This window comes from Suricata suricatta, chromosome 11 (genome assembly GCF_006229205.1).
Source record: "Suricata suricatta isolate VVHF042 chromosome 11, meerkat_22Aug2017_6uvM2_HiC, whole genome shotgun sequence".
Classification (NCBI taxonomy): Eukaryota; Metazoa; Chordata; class Mammalia; order Carnivora; family Herpestidae; genus Suricata; species Suricata suricatta.
This window is the reverse complement of record NC_043710.1, coordinates 46,181,724-46,191,716: the sequence shown is the minus strand read 5'-3', so window position 1 is coordinate 46,191,716 and position 9,993 is coordinate 46,181,724. Positions and strand designations below refer to the sequence as shown.

Below are 9,993 nucleotides of genomic sequence, written 5' to 3'. Positions count from 1 at the left end.
CTATGTTTCTGGGTTTCTAGCTATTTCTAAGCCTCCGTGTTCCTGCAGATATTGATGTAATAGAGAGAGAGTAGAGGTTTGCTACTCTTCAGTGGGAAGAGATAATGGCTGCTGTCCAATGCAGTATCAGCTCGGTGCTCACTTGGGCCCCCTGAGCCAAGCGCAGCAGAACAGTGTCTAGCATGGGCTGTGGGATCAACACAGACCCCCACTTCCTCTTACTGTTTTGCCAGGATGACCCCCATTGCCCCCAGGGCCTGGGTGGACCATGTCAACTGGCTAGGGCTGGACAGGTAGATACTCGGAGACCAAGAGTGGGTGTTGGGTGTTGGGTCCTCTGACATTAATGTAGCTTGGCCATTTTATTATTTTATTTCATATGGTGTTATTTTATTTTATGTCTTCCATTTTATTTTACAGGCTGTGTTGGGTTTTGCAAACGACCTCCCGCCTGGCTCTCTGTAGTTATTCTTGATCACAGCTGTAGTCCTGGGGAAATCCCCTCTCCAGACTATCTGGCAGAAAGGGGAGCATATGTCAGGGGGCTGGGGAAGCTGGCAGAAACCTCTTCTGTTTAATATTTTATTAGAGTCCATGTAGCAATGTATATAAAGTAAGTCCCATGGTGGGAAAATTCGGAATAAATTACCGCCTGCAATTTCCTGTTTGGCATTGATTTTACAGATTGGAGACTCGAAATGGGAGCCACCTGGTATTATTAGGCCAACATCAGTATTGAAGGTCCCACAAATCCCTTGCAAATTTTATACTGTCAGAGCCACATGGAGCCTAAGAGACCAGTCAGTCAAACCTCACATAATATAGATGCAGCTCAAAGAGCTGGGAAGGCCAGAGGCCACATGGTGAAGAAGGACATAATCTGAAGGATGATATGAGTTCAGCTTCCGCATCCCAAGGCACAGATTTTAATAGGTGTGAAGGATTGTTTTAAGGCAGACAAAGTCTGTTATTACTTACTGAGAGTCCCCATCAGAGCAGTTGGCCTGCATTTTCTCTCCACGTTGTTCCTTAATGTGTGTTTCCTGCCCGGGCTTGAGACACTTGGGATTCTTTGATTCCTCTGTAAGGCAAAGGCAGCTTTAACAGAGAGCTGTTCTGGGAACAGAAAATGTCCAGAACCTGGACCAGCCCATTCCCCAATAAAACTCTCACTTTTGTCCTCTGTGATATGGGGCTGGCATTCCCTGCAGGTAATAGATGGATGTCACAGGTAAATGGAAAGGCCTCCTTTGCAACAACAAAGCCAGGAACTGAGCGGGTTATGAAATTGTCTCCCAAGATCTTACCGTCCCCAGACACCTCACCGCCTGCTCCTCGATGCCAGGACTTCAGCAGGAGAAGGAAGCTGCCTTTGTCACGCTTGCCAAGGGAACCTCATGCTGCCTGAGTGTGTCTGTGCGTTCTCTTGTGTCTGCTCACTTCCTTTTTACTCCACTGCCAGTGATGGCGTTACGTTCCCTTTTCCATACCCTATAGAGTTGTGTTTGTTTTCTACTGGTAAAGTTGCCTCAAAATATAATGGCTTAAAACAGCAATAATCATTTTTTTCTCTCTCTCTCTCATGATTTCTTTGGGGCAGAAATTCTGGAGCGGTGTGGCTGGACGGTTCTGGCTCAGGGTCTCGCGTGAGGCTGTGGTCAGATGCAGCCAGGGCTGTTCCCATCTGAAGGTTTGACTGGACCTGGAGAGTCTCCTACCAAGGTGGTCCAATGACATGGCGGGCACAGTGCTGTTGACTGGCAGGGGCATCCGTGCCCCTCCACAGGGCAGCATGAGAGTTCTCACATCATAGCAGCTGGCTTCCCTCGAGCAAAAGGTCTGGAAGGAAGAAGCTGCAAGGCTTTAAGGCCTACCTGATTTTCTCTGTATTGTATCAATCACCCCGAGCCAATCCTGAGGCAATGTGAGGAGGGATCACACACGGGCAAGAATACCCGTGGGATCATTGGAGGTTGGCTACTTCAGTCTACCTGTTGGCCCCTTGATGATTCATATATTTCCCACATGGAAATACACTCACCCCTTTTCAAGGTCCCCAAGTCTCATCACTCTGCATCATCACTTCAAAGTCCTGGATCTTGTCATCTAATCAGGTTCAGGTTCAGATGAGGCTCCTTGGGCGAATTTCTCAAATACAGCTCTTCCTGTAGAGTTCCTCTTGATCTGTGGCCTTGTGACATAAAGGAACTCGTTATCTTCCCTTTACATAATATGCAGTAGGACAGGCATAGGATAATTATTGTAGGTCCTCTTATAAGAAAAAAAATGAGGGGGGAAAATGGGAGATATGCTGGGATCCTTAGCAAGTCAGAAATTCTGCTGGGCACATGGATCTTTTCTGGATTAGAACTCAGCATGACTGCTTGGGGTTGGTTCTCGAGGGCTCCTGGCTCTACCCTCTGGGCTCAGAGATAGAAGACCCCTGAGTCATGCTCTCTTTTCCATAAGATATGGTTGTTGTTTGCAGCTAAGTCTTTTCCTCAGCCTGCTTTCTTACAGGCCGGCACAAGATCTATTTTCATTTTATACAGCCTTGCTACATTTTGGTCTAAACAGGCAGTATTTCAGACACAGTAGTCATTTACAATCATTGTGAGCTTTCTGTGAATCTTATGGGCACTCACTCCTTAGATAGAAGTCACAACCACAACTATCAATGAGACCAGCCTTTTTCTACTTGGAGTTTTCCGGAAGACTGCTGTAGGGCACCACACTTAAGATTACAAGGAGCCCTACTTATTGGTAATGATCTATGAGGGCCTTTTCTTTTTCCTGTTTGAATTGCTGCCTTAAATATTTCCGAGGTCTTAATAAAGGGTTTTATATTGTCTCTCTCAGGTTCATCTTTATAACCACATTTTCCTGATATTTTCCTAGATTTGATCTTTGCCTGGAGGCCACTTAAAATTTTAGTATCGTTTCTGTCTGGAAAGCCTAGCTATAAGACATTTTTATTTTCAAACCCACTAAGTACTAGCTCCTTTGTTCTCAATGCTTCTTTCTTTAACATGTCTTCTTCTTTTCATGTTTTAAGCAACCAGAAGTCAGATGGCATGTCTGACAGTCTGCCTAGAAATTTTCTTTGCTACATCATCCAATTCACACAATACACTTCCCATTTTCCATTTTGTCACAGCAGACAATGTTGCTACAATTTCCCTCCCTATATGTTATGGGCTGAATAGTTATGTCCCTCAAAGTTTATATATTGAAACTCTAACCTCCAATGTGACTGTATTTGGAGGCAGAATTTGTGAGGAGGTGATAAAGGTAAAATGAGGTCATAAGAGCAGGGCCCTAATTTGTAGGACTGGCTCCGTCTCTTTGCCATGTGAGGACACAGTGAGAAGGTGGCCATCTGGGAGCCAGGAGGAGAGCTCTCACCAGGAATCAAATTGGCTCGCCCCTTGATCTTGGCCTTCCAGCCTCCAGAATTGTGAGAAATAAACTTCCATTGTGTAAACCACCCAGTCTGTGGTATTTTGTTCTGGCAGCCTGAGCAGAGTAATGCACTACCTAACAAAGATCCCTTTCCTTCCATCTTGCAATATGTCTTCCTTACTTTCCTTTAAGCCCTCATGGGTAACCTTGAAGAACATCCGATTCCACAGTTTCTTCCATACACTTCCAAGTTCTGCCCTCAAAGCCACTGCTCTGTTTTTAGTTTTTTTTGTTATAGCATCACCCACCCCCCACTTTCAGGGACCAAAATCTGTATTAGTTATCTGTTGATGCTAACATAGATCAAACACCCCAAAGTTTATTGGCTAAAGCAATAATAGTCACTTGTTATCTCTTGTATTTTCAGCAGCAGCTTGGCTGAGTGGTTCTGGCTCAGGCAACATGAGGTTGCAGTCACGTGGTGTCTGGGCATCTTGAAGGCTTCTGGACTCCTTGAGGCAAGGAAGACTGGAACAGCGAGGGGCTGGGAAAGCTGAGCCTCCGTAAGCATCTTTCTCTGTGTGGTCTCTCCACATGACTTCTCTAGCATGGCACCTTCAGGGTAGCCAGACTTTTACATGTTGGCAATAAGGGCCCCAAGGCATGAATTCCAAGAGAGAGCCAGGCAGAAGCTAATTGCTTCTGATCACCTAGTCTCCAAAGTGACATGGCATCATTTCTGCTGCGCTCCACTTGTTAGAGTAGCCTGGAGTCCAGACTGGATTCATGAGAGGGAGATAGATCCCACCCCTTGGTGGGAGGAATGAAACTCACTTTGTAGCAAGAACATGTGGGATGGATGGATGGATGGGTGGGTGGATAGATAGATGATAGATAGTCATTTTTGGAAAATATGATCTAACAATATAGTCTAGCACACAGTGGGTCTTTTATGAATGTTTGTTGTTCATTTAGTTGGTTTATTGACCTTGTGGCTAAATCCTCCTCCTCCTCCTTATAATGAGAATAGTAAAAGTAATGGTAATAACAAATATAACAACCATTTATGAAGCACATTTCTCTGTGAAGGACCTCTTTCAAAATTTCCTTTTTGACTGAAGGGGTAAGATTTATGCAGTAGAGTTTACAAAGCTTGAGTGTATAGCTCACTATATATTTATACATGTTTACAGACATGCACCCAATTGGAACCAGGAACCATGGAACCAGAAATGGAAAATTTCCAGTACCCCACAGGTCTCCCTTATATCCTCCACAGTCAATGCCCCTGCTGCTCCCAGGTCATCACTCTTCTGATTCTTGTCACCATGGCTGAATTTAACCTGTTCTTGAACTTCACACAAATCTTAGCACAGGGACACTCTTTTTTTTTTTTTTTTTTTTTGCCTAGTTTCTCTATGATGTGAAGCCCTTCATACACATCATTCACTTAATTCTCAGAACCATCTTAGGAGGTAGTCAAGAATTCACATGCTGGTTATATGCTGACCATGTGTACTTTGCTTAGCATGTACTATCTTTTTAATATATTTTGAGTTTGACTACTTTTTAGCATTAGAAGTTTAATGCAAGCACGTGTTATTTTATACCTGGGACAAGTCATTTATTTTCCTTTCCTGGAACAGGTAGGCAATGCGTTTGCAAACCCCAAGAGGAGCATTACTGTCTCTAGCCACTGAGAAGCTAGTAGTTCCCCAAGGGGTTAAAAAACACATGTGTAAAATCTCACACCAAGTTGATAGCAGTAGTGGCTTTGAAGTCAGGTCTGCCTTCCTCCAGCATCCCCATGCTAGGACCAGAGAGAACAAGTCTGTCCCCAAATGCTATTGGTTCTGACTCTGAAATGCCCTGGTCTGCAGCTTCACCACCTCTGCCTTAGCCTGTGGCAAGGCTGGACCATTGCGACCAGCCTCAGCCCAATCCCTGCCCTCTCTGATGCTCACCAAAAGGGTCTCCAACCCCATCCAGTCCTTTCAGTCCCAAGTACATTCGTGTCCCTTTCTTCCACATCTTTGTCATGCTGGTTCCTCCTGCCTGGAAGGAACACCCCCACTTGGTCATCCATCTGTCCAAGCTCAGCAAAAGACGCTATTTCCTCCTGGTTCCGTGTACCTCCCCTGGCCAGTCAAATGCTACTTTCCTCTTCTCAGTACACCGAGACTCAGCTTTCCAAATGGCAATGCAATTACCAAATGATGGGTCAGATTGACCAGGAGCAATTTTTAGAAATGTGACCAAAATATCAGTCCCATAAAAGGTTAAAAAAGAAACCCAGCTTCATTTATTTGATCTCTGCTAAACACATCACTAACTTTTATTGATTCTTAAGAAAGAGAGATGAGAGGAGTCTGTGCTTACCCCCACTGGGTGCCAAATGAAAAGCGGTTGGAAGTTTATTACTTCCAGATATCCCACTTGCTTTCCAGATGCCCCATTGGGTTTCAATTCCATTGCCGTGACACTTGCTGAGCAGCGCTGGACTCGACCATACAGGCTGCGTGTCAGGGAGGGAAGAGGGGGAGGCTGCGTGCCTGGGCTGGAATGAGTCAGGGGCCTGGCTGAGGCTGCCCGTGGGGATGACGGCAGGGTGAGGTGCACCAGGGTCCGTCACTAGAATTCAGGGTGTCTGCTCCAGCCCTATCTCTTCTCTTTGGGCCAGTTATTAACTTCTCGGGGCTTCAGTTTCCTTACCTGAAAAATGCATATTTCATGTAAGTTTATGAGTTTCTGGACCTGGGGCAAATACTATCGCCCTCAATGGGATTTTGCTTTTCCTCCATTTTTTGAAGTTTGAGATGTAAAATTATATTTTCTCCTAGCACTAGCCCGGCAATAAAATAATGGAAGCTACCTTTTATTGGACATTTACCATGTGCCAGCCAGGATGTAATGTGCTGGGTAGGCCTATCATGCACATTACATCCTTTATTTCCACTACAGTGACAGCCATCTCCTTGGGACGGATGAGGACAGCAAAACTCAGAGGGGCAAAGTGACTTGCTTGGTATCACATGGTTGGTGAGTTACTGACATTTGACTCAGCAGATTCTTGGTGACTTTAAGGGTTCACATCTAGTTCCTTTTCCTGCTTGGTATCTTCCCATTACTGTTTTGTCTCTCGATAGCAAATCTGGCCTATTTGGCCAAGGGCAAGGTCAGTCGTGGTACCCCGTGCCACTGGCCTTGGAATCAGTCATGGAGGTTACATATGGTGTGGGCTTCCTGGGGTTTTCCAAATTGCAACCTAGGGATGGTGCTTTTCTTTCTTGGATAATGGAAGGGTGAGGACCTATAGGTGGGCAGGTCCTATCTTGCAACTTGGGGGACAAAGAGCAGAGGTGGAGAGAGAGGGAGAGAAAGACAGGCAGACAGACAGTGCTGATGGTAGCTGGGTCCCTGGTTCAGCACTTAGACTGGGCCCTATCCTGTGCTGCCCACATTCTTCCTCAGGAATTGTATTAGTCAGTTCTGTCTCCCGTAACCCAGTCCCCAGACTAGGTGGTTTAAACAACAGAAATTCATTTTCTCAGCGATCTGGAGGCCGAAAAGCCCAAGATCAAGGAGCCCGCATAGCTGGGTTTGGTGAGAGCTCTCTGCTTGGCCTGCAAATGGCCACTTTCTCACTGTGTCTTCACGTGGCAGCTAGAGAGCTGCGGTGTCTCCTTCCCTCCATACGAGGACACCAGCCCCATTGGGTTAGGGCCCCACTCTTATGACCTCATTTAGCCCAAATTACTACCTCACAGGCCCTATCTCCAAAAAAAGTCACATTGAGGCTAGAGCTTTGACATACGGGTTTGGGGGGCAACACACATTTCTAGCTCATAACAGGAACAAAGGACTGCTTACCTCAAGCTACTGGCGGAAGGCTCTGAGTGGTCTGTCTCCTGCAGGATTGCCTCAGCCCATGATGGCTGTCTTGCCTAAGGTCATGCCCCTCTTTCTGGTGGGTTACAAAGGCCTGGCCTTTGTCTCAACTCAGGACAAACGGCCAACCATTGGGGGGTAAAGCCTCAGCCTCCTTGCCCCAGCATTGAAGGGTCATCCCAGCTTCAGAAGTCCTCAAGGGTAGTTCAGGGCTTCTGTCAAGAATGACAGGGACTCCAGTTCACCAGCACCCCCTCCAGTCCCAGGCTTTCCCCACCAAACTTTTTCCGTGCTAATATCCATCTGAGAATCCACTCCCTAGGGATTCCAATGCACTGTGGCTCCTGAAGCTGCAATTCTGTGAGCTATGCCAGTGACTTGTCCTTATTTTTTTACTTAAAACCTTGTTCAAAAGTAATTTTTGTTACTTCTAACCTCATAAATACTTCTGAAAGATCCCTGACTAGTTCAGTGAGGAAACTGCCTCCTCCCTCAACCTAGAAGGCCTCCTGCAGAGGGCTGGTGGGACCCGGACCCAGGAGTGGAGGGTCCAGGAGGTCCAGGGCCACAAGTGGCACAATGGCATGTGAGAGGCTGGCTAGTGCAGGGGTCCCGGTGGACAGTTTCCAGGAACAGCCTGTTGCACGCACCTCTGCGCAAGCTTGGAGTCCAATCTACTTCATGTTCTAATTCTCCACTCTCCTGCCTCATGTCGTCCTGTCCTGGCTTTGGGACACTGAATTCTTTGTGTTTCTTATTCTTCTGTTTCTTCTCAGTCACTATTGCTTTACCCTTGATTTACATGTCAGCGTGCCCAAGGATTCTGCTTTCAGATCTCTTTTCTTCTTACTCTTTTTACTCTTTCTGATGGAACTTTCCAGTGATGTCAACAGCCACTTTTTGCTGATCCTTCCAAAGCGATATCTCTAGCCTAAATCATCTCCGAATTCCTGAGCGATCCATCCCACTGATTGTTGCTGGATATGCACCTGGAATTGGATAGTGCTGTGGGTTGCATTGCATTCCCCTCAAAATGATATGTTAGAATCCAACCCTAGTACCTCAGAATGTGACTTTATTCAGGAATAGGATCTTTACAGAAGTAATTAAGTTAAAATGAGGTCATGAAGGCACCCTATCCAATATGTCTGGTGTCTGTATAAAAAGGAGAAATTTGGATACAAAGACACATGCACAAGGAGACACCATGTAAAGATGAAGCCAGAGATCTGAGCAATGCAGCAGGAGCCAAAGAACCCCAGGGATGGCCAGCATACCACCAGCAGCTGGGAGGGAGGCATGGGACAGAATCTCCCTCACGGCCCTCAGAGGGACCCAGCCCTACACACACCTTCACCTCAGACTTCTGCCCTCAAGAATTGTAAGACAACACATATCTATTGCTTGAACTTGCCAGTTTGTGACACTTTGTTATGCGGCCCTAGGAAACGGATACAGATAGTGCAAGCAAATATACAAATCTGATGGCACTACAGAAAAGTGTTCCTTTCAATTTATTGTTTGTGGAAATGTGTTTAACCTGACAGGGGAAACATGATTATGTGTGTAATACACAAGTTTGTATTCATCTGGAAAACTACTTACGGTATTACATGCAGGAAGGAACTGATCCGCAGAACTTGATGCTTAAAAAATATTTGAGAGTGTGGGAAGAGCAACGGTTGAGAAAACTGCCGGCGGTCACAGAAAATCAGGCAGTTGTAAAGATTATAAAAACTCCCACCACAAATGATCTCAGCTGCCTGAAGCAGATGTGGGTAACTACAGTGGGATGTAGGGCAGCCACTACAAAACCTTTTGCCTGCACCTGCCAACCCTTGTCTGCCTGCTAAACGTCTGAGGAGCAGTAATGGCTTCTCAGCTACCTTCTAAATCTCGCGGGAATGCCTCTTATTGGTGGAATCAATAGAACTCGTTGGCACGGGGATCTGGAAAATGTAGTCTTTTGGTTTGGGGCTTTAGTGATAACAGAAAGCGCCGAGAAGGGCTGGGGTAGTGCTGCAGGCTAATGGTCAGCTTCCAGCGCTAAAGGTATTGGAAATTACAAAAAAGCATGCAAACAGAAACGCCCCGGTGGGGTGTGTGTTAAGGAGGTAACGTTTGTGAATTTCCTTTGCTGAGTAAAACGCGCCACGCCAAATACAAGTTGTTGTATAGCTGGAGAGTGTTCAGCACGTTCAATGAACCAATTCATTTTTTTTTTAATTTTAAAAAGTCGAGATAATTGGGGCACCTGGGCAGCCCAGTCAGTTAAGCATCCAACTTCAGCTCCGGTCGTTATCTCACAGTTTGTGAGTTTGAGCCCTGCTTCGGGTGAGCTCAGCCGCACTTCGGGCTCGCACTGACAGTGGGAGCTGGTATGGTATTCCCTCTCTCTCTCTCCCTCTCTCCGACTCGCGCTCACTCGCGCTCTCTCTCTTCCAAAAATAAATAAACGTATTTTAAAAATCCAGAGAATCAACATGACATTATTTTTGCTTTAATTTTCTGAATAATTAATTCAAAACTCTGTTTTCAATGAGTGGATGAATTTTAGAGAGTACCTGTTTCTTGTGTGATGCTTGTGTGGGCAAGTTTATGTTTTCTCTGTGTTTGTATGTGATTTTGTGAGTGAGAAAAACTTCATGTTGTACGGTGCGTGTGTCTTGCAAGTTGGAGTGTCTCTGTATACACTGCATGTCT

The 9,993-nt window shown here is 45.8% G+C and overlaps 1 long non-coding RNA gene across 2 annotated transcripts; it reads right to left on the bottom strand.

The window, feature by feature from the left end:
• Window positions 1-392: 392 nt before the first annotated feature.
• Window positions 393-9,139, bottom strand: LOC115271707. Of its 2 annotated transcripts, none has more exons than XR_003900071.1 (4): window positions 8,896-9,139; window positions 2,042-2,191; window positions 979-1,081; window positions 393-515 (listed from the first exon to the last, which is right to left on the bottom strand). It is a non-coding gene; the product is annotated as an uncharacterized LOC115271707 (long non-coding RNA). The 2 variants fall into 2 exon arrangements; XR_003900072.1 differs by having other exon boundaries at window positions 393-511.
• Between the last annotated feature and the right edge of the window lie 854 nt (window positions 9,140-9,993).